The 11,953-nt window shown below is 38.6% G+C and overlaps 1 pseudogene; it reads right to left on the reverse strand.

The window, feature by feature from the left end:
* Positions 1–4,742: 4,742 nt before the first annotated feature.
* On the reverse strand, positions 4,743–9,469 carry LOC102007468 (annotated as a pseudogene).
* Positions 9,470–11,953: the final 2,484 nt, after the last annotated feature.

The raw sequence follows: 11,953 nt of genomic DNA on the forward strand, positions 1-11,953 counted from the left end.
AGGTATGTTTAATCCAATTTAAACATTACACAATATATACGTGAATTAAAACATCATATGGTTGTACAATGTTTGTTTTTATGTATTAGTTTAAAAAAAGAAAACTTGGAAAAGCAGGAGCTGAACTTTAACTGAATAGAGATAAGCCAAGTAAAGGTAGAGAAAGTGAGACCTTAGCCACTTCTCCAAGGCAAACTACTTCTGTCTGCTTGAAACATACTCTTGGGTCTTCAGTTATCATTGTGTCCTTCCCCCAGCCTCTTCTCCATGTTCACCAGTTGTTCCCCTTTCACTGGGGCAGAGTAGATTCACTCACTGGAAGGTACTGAGGTTGACTGACTACACTTTACAATCTCCCTTTCTTTTAAAAAAGGAGCAACTGGAAAGCAGAAGTACTGAATTTCCCACTAGCTCCCCTACCCTGCAGCTACAGTGGTCATATGAACCAGTCCTGGCAAGGGGATGTAGGCAGAGGTCCCCAGGGAGGGCTTTGTCTTAACCCTAGAGATGTAGCTAAGACTAGTAGAGCAGGATTGTAGGACTATGATTTCTTCTCCCTCTGTGTTGGGCTGGAGGACACGGGATTGAACCTACATAGTGCTACCACTGAACTACACACACAGCCCTTTTCTTGTGACAGGTCTCACTAAGTGGCTTAGGCTGGCCTCAGACTTGTGATCTTCCTGCTTCTGCCTCCCAGCAGCTGGGATTACAGGAATGTGCCACCATGTCTAGCTACAGGACTCTGACTTCTTAAGGATAGTCTTGACCAGTATACAGGCCCTGAAAAGTCTCTGAACTTCTTGTCATATGAAAAAAATATCAACCCGTGCCCCACAACACACAGACAAATCTATTTAAGTCACAACTAAGATTTTTGAACTTAGATGCAAGAAATATTTTTGGTATTGTGAACAGTGGATTAACCAGATCAATCAGATATAGAGATAACAAAAAGAAGCCTTAGAATGCTTATATCCAAAACAGGGCATTTGAAATTAAAGTTCCTTTTCAGACATTTAAACTACTAATGCTGCCATTTAGTGGAGATGCTATGGAAATAAAAATTCAACTTTGAACTATTTTTGTGATTCCAGGGTCTGCCTCTGTTCCTTTCCCTTCCCTCCTTCACAAATGTTTTTGACCCCTAACCATGCGCTGGCCACAGTGATAACCGCTGGGAATAAAACAGTGAACAAACCAGACCTAGTCTCAGATATTACATGCTAATGAGGGGAATGGCATTAAATAATCACACAGCATTCATATACAACATTTAAAACATCTCACATTTTAGTAAGTGATGGGAAGAGAGGTTTTTGGTGCAGTACGAGGCTATGAAAGTTGACGTAGTCAGGACGGTCAGAAAAGCTTCCCCCAGAATGTGATGATTGAGCTATGAGCTGAACAGTGAGTAGGAATGAGTGACAAAAACAAGACAGCATTCCACAGTGAGGGTAGTCAGTACAGTTACCTCATGAAGGAACTGGACGGGCCAAACAAAAGGCCTTGGTGAGTGAAAGAGTAAGAGATGAGGGGTGTTAAATCAAGTGAGAGAGTTGAGTGGCGGTCATACCATGTAAAAGACAGTGTAGGTTACATTAAGAATCTTTACATTAAGATTATATTAACAACAGCAGTGGACTTAAGAGTCCTAAGAAAAAATGTGACATGGTTAGCTTGGTTTTATATTCAGTTTATCAGAAGCCTAGTGTTCTAAAATGCTTTAAAAATTCTCAACACCCACTTGAGTTTCCTAAATAGGCCTTTCCCCTAATCTGCCCTCCCTTATTTTCAACAAGTGTAGTGGCACAAATAGTATAAGAAGTTAACCTTGTACACACAACAGTGAAGAGCTGCTATGTTCAGATTCATGGGGAAACTGCTGGCTGCAATGAGTTGACTCAGTTGGGATGTATTCCATTTTTTAGACAAGTTTGTGTAAAACTTAATTCCCCAGTGAAGTGCTCTGTCTCTCTCTAGATCTCAGTATTCTGCCTTGTGAAATCAATACTTGAGGCTCTTGGTTGGGTCTCCTGATTCCCTTCTCCATGTCACAATCTGGAACCTTTTCCAGAAAGTTGAAATAATTATATGACTCATCTTGGTTACTTCCTGTCCCTCATGGATTTTCATCCTACTTCCAATGTCCTGACAACCATTTTTTCATATATTTTGCCCAGTTTTTGTTTGTTTTTGCTTTTGTTTTAATGGTGGTGAAAGGTGGTACTGAAAATTAACTCCAGGGTTTTAGCACTACTGAGCTTTATCTCCAGGCTTTTGATAAAAATTTGAGACAGGGTCTTGCTAAGTTGCTGAGTTCCCCAGGCTGGGTTTGAACTTGTAATCCTGCCTCAGCCTCCAACACTGAATTACAGGCATACACCAGCATGCTCAGCTTGTCCAGTTGTTTTCCTTTTTTTTTTAAGGTATTAGAAGTTTATAATAATTGTACTTAAATTTATTATCTGTCACAATCACTGTAGAAATTCACTCCACTAATAATATACAAATGCATTTCAGTTGGTATAAAATTTCAACATATAATTTGTTGTTTAGAATGCTTTATATTGTAAAATGAATATAAACACATTAACAATGTAATGATATTTTTTATTAGACATACTAACCTGAAAGACTATGCCATCATTGATCACATATAATTCCACAGAATCCAGAAACTGTTAAAACAGACATTTGTCTTTGGCTTTTTAAAGGTCAAGGTAGAATCAAAAGTAAACAGAAAATGTTGATAATGAAAGTAAAATGAATTTTGTTCTCTGTGTCTGTCTCTGTCTCTGACACACACACACACACACACACACACACACACACAAATACAAACAATAGCACTGGGAAGGTAAATAGATATGAGTGAGTAGACAGACTGTCCTGATTTCAGTTTTTAATAACTTTTATTTTTTTAATCAAAGCTTTACAAGTAATTTAAAAACTCAAAGGTAACAAACCTGTTAGGGAAGGAAAAAAAAAAAAAAAAAACCAGTCCCACAACAATACAATGAAGCAGCTCTTTCCCCCTCATTCTTTGTGCCTACTTTCAACAATTTCAAATGGGCTCATAGGGGCTGGGGATTTAGCTCAGCGGCACAGCCCCTGCCTGGCAAGTGCAAGGTCGTGAGTTTGATTCCCAGTACCGGAAAACAAAACAAAACAAAACAAAACAATGGGCTTATATAGCAGAGGGGACTCAGGCCTAGCTAACCTCTACCAACAGGATGCATGAAAGTCTGCATAGAACTGGACCAGAAGGAGTTGGAATTCTTGAACAGACATCAGCACATATTTATACTCTTGCCCTAGGGTTATGCTAACTCTTCCATCTTGGATCATAATGGAGAGATCCAGACCATCTGTAAATCCCACAGAATGTCACAATGACCTACTACACTGAGGACATTGTGCTAACTGGGTAAGATAAATAGTTAGCTAGCATATTTTATACTAGAGCCTGGAAAATAATCCCTAAGGAGACCCAGAAGCCTGTTGTATCAGTGACATGTTTAGGGCCCAGTATCTTATCTGCTTCACAGTAAAAAAACAAATCATTGCATGTCACCTATATTAATTGACTTTCCAGTCTTTCCAGCTGCTGGGACAAAACACCTGATATCAACTTACAGGAGGAAAAGTCCACTTTTGCTCACAGGTTCAAAGGTCTCAGTTCATGGTCAGCTGGCTCAAGGCAGTAGCATCATGGTGGAGGAGAGCTGCTGGTGACAGAAAAGCTACTCAGCTGACCACAGCCAGGAAGCAGAGAAGAATAATATAAGAGAAAGGGGCCAGGAACCAGGTATGGTCCTGAAGGCCATGCCGCTATGGCCTACCTGGACACACCCAGAAGTCTGCTTTACTGATCTCCTGGGAGTCTCTCAAGCCAATCAAGTTGACAATCAAAATTAACTGTCACATTGCCAGAAGTGTTCCATCACCAGGGAACCACACCAAACTCTGTATAGGCCTTTCTGTGATTGATTAATTTTAATATTTATAAGATATACTTATTATTTTTCTGACAAAAGTGCAATGATTTTTATATCTTTTTAAACAAATAACTGTGAAAAAGCATTCCAGAAAATAAAATACAAATGGAAAATCTAACCATTAGACTGCTTTTTCTGATTTTACCCTAACCTTATAATTAGACTAAGAAACAAAAAACCTGAATTGTTAGTAATGTGAGAACTAAATCATTTCAGCACAAATCTAGCACATGTATTTCAAGGTCCTACTGCTAAGGGTTGTCTTAAATCAGTTTCATTATGAATAACACTGTGTAATACAGCATAAGGAACACAACAATTAGATGTGATCCTGGCCCCACATCCTCATATTATGTCAGAACAAAGGTGACGATTTTGTTGAGCTCTGAACCCCTTGTGTCCCCAGTCCAGATCTTGGAAGCAAAGACTATGGCCTATAACTTTGCACAAGCTGTAGTAACTTAAGTTTTATTTTTCTATAGGAAATGGTCAGTTATTTGATCAACATTAAAACACTGCTAGCAATCCATTTTCTGAGTTTGTTTACCAAACACCTTCTCCAAGAACTGATTACACAAAAAGTTCCTTTGAAATCTGGCCCACAAATTCACTTACCATTGGAAATTTGAAATCTGTAAGAAGGAAGTGGGAATTCCTAATCCTAACATGTACTTACTTTTTTTTTTTTTTTTAGACAGGTCTCCCTATGTAGTTTAGCTGGTCTTGAACTCACTAAGTAGCTCAGGTTGGCCTCAAACTCACAGCAATCCTCCCACCTCAGTCTCTCAAGTTCTGGGATTACAGGTGTGGCCACCACACCAGCCAGCATGTTGTAATTACTAAAGGGATATAACATGCACACTAAAAAATTTTGCTCACAGAAGTCACAAATTATAAAAGGGGATAGTCTTAATAAAAACAACTAGCTGATACTTTTGTGAGCACCATAATAACTAAGATGAAGTTAAACCTGAATTCATTGTCCACTCCTGTGACCAAAAAAAAAAAATAAAAAATTTAATGTCTTACTATGTATTTTCTAGCCATTAATTGAGATGTAATTTTGAAAGATTAAAACTACCTTAAAAAGAGGTTGGATAGCAGCTATCAAAGCAATATTCAAGCATGATTTCAAGGATGCTTTCAGGTTTACAGTTAGCCTCCTTTATCAAAAATCTTCACAACCTCATCAGCAGATTTAGAGGCATCTGTTTTCTTGACTTTATGCATTTCTTGGCTTGGTTGATAGGAGAAGCCTGAATCCTTTTTCCAAGCTATCTCTGTTGTCATCACTTCTACCACCACTCCCTACCCAAGACATCATTCAATACAGATCTCATTATTACAGTCAAAAAAACAGCAAAAGATACCTCTGCCTTGCGATCCTTGGTCTTGTTCCAACCTTGAGGATTGTTTTGATTTCTTGGAAACCCATCAACCAAGAATTTATTTTTCTGAGCATTGGCAGCCATTGTTTGATCCATTTCCCTCTTCAATAAACTGATAGTTATGTCAATGACACAATTTTTCCTTCTTCAATGTATTTTTCAAAGAGTTCACCATACTGTGACTCTGAGTTCTTCCTTTTATCATGAAGTTGTCCTGCTCAAAGGTGTGTATAGCCAGATTTCTTCCTGATATGGGCACCAGGACCACTGAGTACAAACACGACCCGTAGCATCATGAGGTGAGGAACCAGAGAAGCTATGGGGCCTGCTGGGGAGCTCAGACCCAGGACATGCAGCAGTCAGCAGGCTCAGCACACCGCATCTAGTGCAAGCAGCCAGGACCCTGTTGGCTGGCCCTCTCTGTGATAATTCACAATCTGGAATTACTACTCTGACTCAAAACTGGGTGACACTGAAAACGAGCAGTGTTCAGTGGGCTCCACAGCATGTAAAGGCTCCCTGGCAGGTACAAATGGTAGTGTGATTAGTCCTGCTGTACGGGCCATTCTGTCCAGGAGATTCTATGGTAGCACAGTAGCTGTGGTATGAAAGGTGTGTGTGTGAACAGTTAAGTGTAATCGTCAATTTGATTGGTTTAGGAGCTGCCTAGTGGATTCAAAGGGTAATTCTGGGTGTGTCTGAGCGGGTAGTGGAGTTGTGGCCATAGGGTCTCTATCTAGTCCCTGGCCCCTTCCTCACTGGCACTGTTCTGTGCTCTGCTTTCCAGCCACCATGCGCTAAGCTGCTTTGCTCTGCCATGATGTTTCTGCTTAGAGCCAGCCAGTCAGAATCCTCTGTAACCATGAGCCAAATGAACCTCTACTCCTCTAAGCTGTGGGGGTCAGGTGTTTGTCCCAGCACTGAGAAAGCTATACTACAGCAGCCAAAGAGTTTATAGCAAGTTCCAAGGGGAGACTCACAAGGTTAGGCCCTTACTGTTCAGAGCATCTGCAGAAGAGGGCCACACATCCAAAAAATCAACTCTATGCATAATGGGTCGTGATGGAAACAATGTCTCATGGGATGTCAAGTGACTGAGTTGCCAGTTTTCTCTGATGAACCAAAAAGTCAATCCACTCATCTAGAATTGATGCCAGGCAGAGCAAGATAAACAGATGGCACTGGCAAGTGATCCAGCTCTCATACCTGTTAACTTTTTACCATTATCTCTCCCTTAGCTCACAAATATGTCTCCTTGGTAGACTCTGATAAGAGTACAGAAAAGCTTGAGCTACCTTCACTACGTTTTCTTGGAATGTATGTTCTCCTTGGTAGACTCTGATAGAGTACAGAAAAGCTTGAGCTACCTTCACTATGTTTTCTTGGAATGTGAATTCAAAACAGAAATGGACTGCTCCTGTCCTACAGCACCACTCACTAGTGGCCTTAAAATGACAGCAGAAGAAACCCTAAAAGACAGAATGCAAAACAATAATTCTACTCATTGGCCTCATGTGGAAAAAGAAGAGGCCTAAAGAAAGAATATATTTTCATAGAAATTGGTAAATAAGTTGGCTAGCTGATCAGAGGTCCAGAATGAGAGAGAGTAGATCAAGGTTCTTCTCTCTTATCAGTAGAGAATACTATGGGACTGGGTGCATAAGTAAACATCTCTCTGTTGCATAATGGTGCCTACCAGAGTCAATCCACCACATCAGAGCTACCTGATGACCAAGTTCAAAAAACTCAGCCAATTCCAGCAGCTGCGAACATCAGTAAAAGCATGATAGGTCAATGAACAAAGTCATCTTCCAGGGGTACAAATTTATAATAGGTCAATAGCATAGCTTCCACTCACCAACTAGCCACTCCTTAAATGTTCAACACTCAGCCTCTGATAGCAGGCTGTTATTCTGTATTAGGTTCATTACACTGACTTTTTTTTTATTCTGGAAAGGCAATGATTCACCTTGACTAGAACCTACCTGTCTCCATGTATGAGTTTACTTTCTTGCCTATGAGATACTGCCCAGCAGTATTATCTAAGGGTTTATGGGTATTTAACCCATCAATATATATTCTAGATAATAATGCCTTTGACCTAGGGACCAGATTATAGCAAAGAAGTTGTGTCAGTGGATCCATTTATCCCACCACATACCACATGTGACTAGAAAATGCTGCCATGGTGGGATGGAAACCATCCGAAGCAGAAACTTGGAGGAATACTTTGAAAATATGGAATGTGGAATGACACCCACCAGAATGCAGTGCACATTCTAAATTAACACCATTATATACTGCTCTGTCATATATAGAAAGAATATGTGTTTGGGAATGACAGGGTAGAATTTATAGTAGACTAAATGATGTCCCCACGTATGTCTACATTCTAATACCTAGAACCTGTAAGTATGTCACTTGACATGGTAAATGGGACTCTGCAGTTATGATTAATGATCTCATGGTAGGAAGATTATCCTGGATTACAGAAGTTCCTTACAAGACAGGTTCACTCTAGATGTGATCATTTAAGCAGAAGGTTGAAGTGATGTGAGGGGCCACCAACCAAGAAATGTAGGTGACCTCTAGAAACTAAAAAAGCAAGGAAATGGATTTTCCCCTCAAGTCTCCAGAAGAAATGCAACCCTTTTTAGACTGAGTTCTGAAACTGTAAGAAAATAAATTCGTGTTTTTGAAACAACAAAGTTTGTATTAATTTATAACAGCAATCAGAAATTAATGTACCCACTTACTCTCACTCCTAAAAACCTACGTGAAGAATTTGTACTTGTCAACTCACAATTGTATGTCTTGTGGCCCTGATTCCCATGAAAAAAACTCGAGACACAATAAACTCTTTAAACTATAACCTGCTGTGATGATTTTGTGATATGTCAATTTAAGAACCACCATGCAGATTAGTAAAGCTCTGGGTGTGTCTGTGGATACTGACATATGGACCACAAATCTAGGAGGGAAGACCCACCCCAGATGTGGGTGGCACCAATCAACAGGCTCATAGCCTGGCCTGAATAAAGAGGGAAAGGAACCTGCTCTTTTTTCTTTAGAGGAGCTCTTGTTTTTGTCACTGCTTTTGGACATTTGTCTCCAGTTCTTTTTAAGGCTTCAGCTTTCCAACTCAGACCCTTCTGCTTTCTGACCCAGACTCACACAAGACCACAGTGAGCTTTCAGGCCTTCCGCCTTTGACTGGATTCTCCAGCCCTTCAGCATTTAGGCAGCCATTTTGCATTCTTCCACCTGTGATGTAGCAGATGGCCATTGGGACTCCTTTTCCAATCCTGTAAGCCTACCTAGTGAATCCTTAGTATAACCTTACATATATTTTCGATTAAGTATGTTCCTCTAGTGAACCCTAATTATATGCCTCCTGAACTTTTCCAGTAAATTCAATTTCCTTGTGCAAAACAAAAACAAAACCAGTAGACATGGAAGAGTCTCACCCTAGATGTTGTAACTGAATCTGATCATTAGGAGGAAGTAGGGTATTATTACATGTGGGTAGAAAATAATGTTTTACACATAAGGCATCCACTAGAGGTTTCTTGATACTTTCCCTACCCAATATTGACAATGAAATGGATGACCTCCAAAATGTAAAGGAATGACTGCTTTCAAAAAAAGGGAAAACATCAAAACTTGTCAAAGTAAACTTTTAAATAACTCTAGAAACTAAAACTTTCAACAATGCAAGAAGTACTTACTCAAGAAAAACTAAATCTTGACCAGAAGGGGAGCATTTCAACTTTCCTTACTCCCATCCCACCTCTAACAAAATGAGAAATAGTCATGCCATGTTCCTGACTAGGGAGAATGCCTCTGGGGTATTCATCATTAAGTGACACACTTTACTTTGTGAGAAAACTAGAGTCTCATTATATAGTTGGCTTTTTTAAAAAACCCTTTCCCACTGCACAGCAGTGCCACTTTTATCAAGAATCAGGTGATTATATACATGTGGGGCTTTTCCTGGACCAGTGGTGGTCAATCTATGACACACGTTATTGTTTTTCTTCTAAGACAAAAGATATTAATACATGAGTTGTTTTTTTCTAAACTAAAACTTCAGTATTCAGGTTTAATTGTAGTGTTGGCACTTTGTGTAAGTGCGTTTTGGGTTGCAGTTTGGGCACTCAGGTCTCTAAAAGATTCACCATCACTGTCCTAAACTATTGTGATCCATGGGTCAGTTTTCCTATCTGTACATGAATACTATCTTGTCTTCATTACTATAGTTTTACAATAGACCCTGGAATCTGACAGTAGAAATCCTTCAGTTTTGCTTATTGACTTCCCATTTTCTTATGAATTTTACAATCAGTTTTCTGTGTTTTGGAACAAGGAACCTACTGAGTTTTTTTTTAATTGGAGTTATATTGAATCTATAGGTTGACATCTTTACAATACTGCATTATTTACACTAAAGCTTTTATACTACTCAGTTGAGTATAGCTGTGAAATGAGAAGTGATTATCAGAAGCCCAGACTACAGGACCTTAACTAGAGTGAAGGGTCCAATACTTGTCATCTGTCAATGGGATACTACAGTCATCTACTACAACGTTCGGGTCAACAACAGACCAGCTGTGATCCTATAAGATTATATCATATGTCATCTAGTGACCTGTCATACATTCTATGATGTTCACACAAAGATGAATTCACTTATATCGTCTCTTTCCCAAAATGTCTTCTGTCATTAAGCAACACATGATTATTTAGTATCTTCTTTGGGCTGCATGCCTTGACATGTATTTTAAACTTACTATTACCTGTACTCACAGTCCTCAGATTCTGCTTAATTACTATCATATATTACACTTAAATTTTTTTATTCATTTATATTTAATATACATTAAATCCTATTGATTACTTCACACAATCCAAACTAGTATCTTCACAGTATTTCTGAGCTATAAATAGTGTTGTGTGCAGTAACAGAAGTTTTAATGGGTGTTTTGCCTAGTAATTGTTTATGACATACTTGTACCATATAGGGTTTTAATTTTTGTAAAAAGCACAAGAAAGTACTTGCAGAGTATCAGATCTTTCCCTTCAGGAAAATATAGGTTACAACTCTGGCTCTGCTACTTTTATTAACTAGTTTCAGGTCCTTGGACATGTTCGAAAAACCAACCAGATGGTTTCGCTCAATATAATGCATGTATTTTGTATCTCATCTGGCAATATTAATCTTTTTTTTTTCCAAGACCAGCATACTGAATATTGACCAGGTTAAGTATTTTGCCTAAGGGCAAAAGTGGGCTGGCATAATGTGAGGCACACAGAATGTGCTCAGTAAATGTCTGCTGAATTAATGAACCGATTAATGAATTAATGAACCAATATATACTCAAATACCACTATATTCTCTGTTGTTTTCCTTTGTTAACAGATTCTATTTGTTTGGCTTTATGAAACCAGAATTTAAACACCTACATTCTGATAGGCATTTCTGGATTTTACTTTAAGGAGAAGAGAAGAACTATAATTTAGGATCAGAGAGCATTTTTTAAGTAGTTTTCAAGAATGGAGATAAATTATAGCATTTGATTTGGTTATCAGTACCCTCATCTGCCCTCTAAAGGAAACATATAATTCACCATGAAAGTGTCTACATTTGGTCAGGGAAGTCCAGGGCTTGTTTCCCATTGCTCACTCCCACTAAAGAAGCTAGGATATGCACACATGGTTTGATCAGCTTACCAATTAGAAGGTTTCTCCCATGACTTAAAATCTTGAGTAACAATGACAATAACCCATTAATAAGTTCCCTTCTGGCTTAAGATAGCCAAGAATCAGTTTTTGTTGTTTGAAACAAAGACATCACCAATAAATGTCCACAGAAAATTCAATCTAGGTTTTACACATTATCTAAAAGCTTTTCTAAAAAATTAACAACAGGCTTTTTAAACCATTAAAGCCAAGTAACCAGATTGTTATTTTTGAACACACATTTTCTGTGTTTATAGTTAATGTGAACTGTTCTAAACAGAATCAAGAGAAATGTATACTGGAATTGTGCAACATTCAAATCAATGCAGAAAACAAACCAAGATTAGATGCAGCGAATTGCAGCTATTTCTCTGAGAGTTTACCTTTTATCTTAAACATTCTCTACTATTCTACAAATTACCTCATCAATATGAATTTAGGTTAAGGTAGTATTTTAACGTATTTGCCACAATGTTTTTTAAGTTTTTGCCTTACAGATGGGTAAAGCAAAACCTATTATTTAGAGACATGCTTAGAGTTCTAAGAAAACTAAGAATGATTATCTATCCCCTGGAAGTTCTTGGCCCAGATGTAATTTAATATGAGTTCCTTTTTTTTTTTTTTTTTGCTGCGTGCAGTGGCACAGGTCTATAATCTCAGCACTCAGCAGGCTGAGAAAGGAGAATTACCATGAGTTTGAGGCCAGTCTAGGCTAGTGAGTTCAACGGCAGCCTGAGCTATATAGCAAGACCCTGTCTCAAAAAAAAGATTTGTTTTTTTCTAAAAGGCTTCGTGAATTTGCATATTATCCTTTCCCAGAGGCCAT

The sequence above is a fragment of the Chinchilla lanigera genome, unplaced genomic scaffold, assembly GCF_000276665.1.
Source record: "Chinchilla lanigera isolate Chin_1 unplaced genomic scaffold, ChiLan1.0 scaffold00139, whole genome shotgun sequence".
NCBI lineage: Eukaryota > Metazoa > Chordata > Mammalia > Rodentia > Chinchillidae > Chinchilla > Chinchilla lanigera.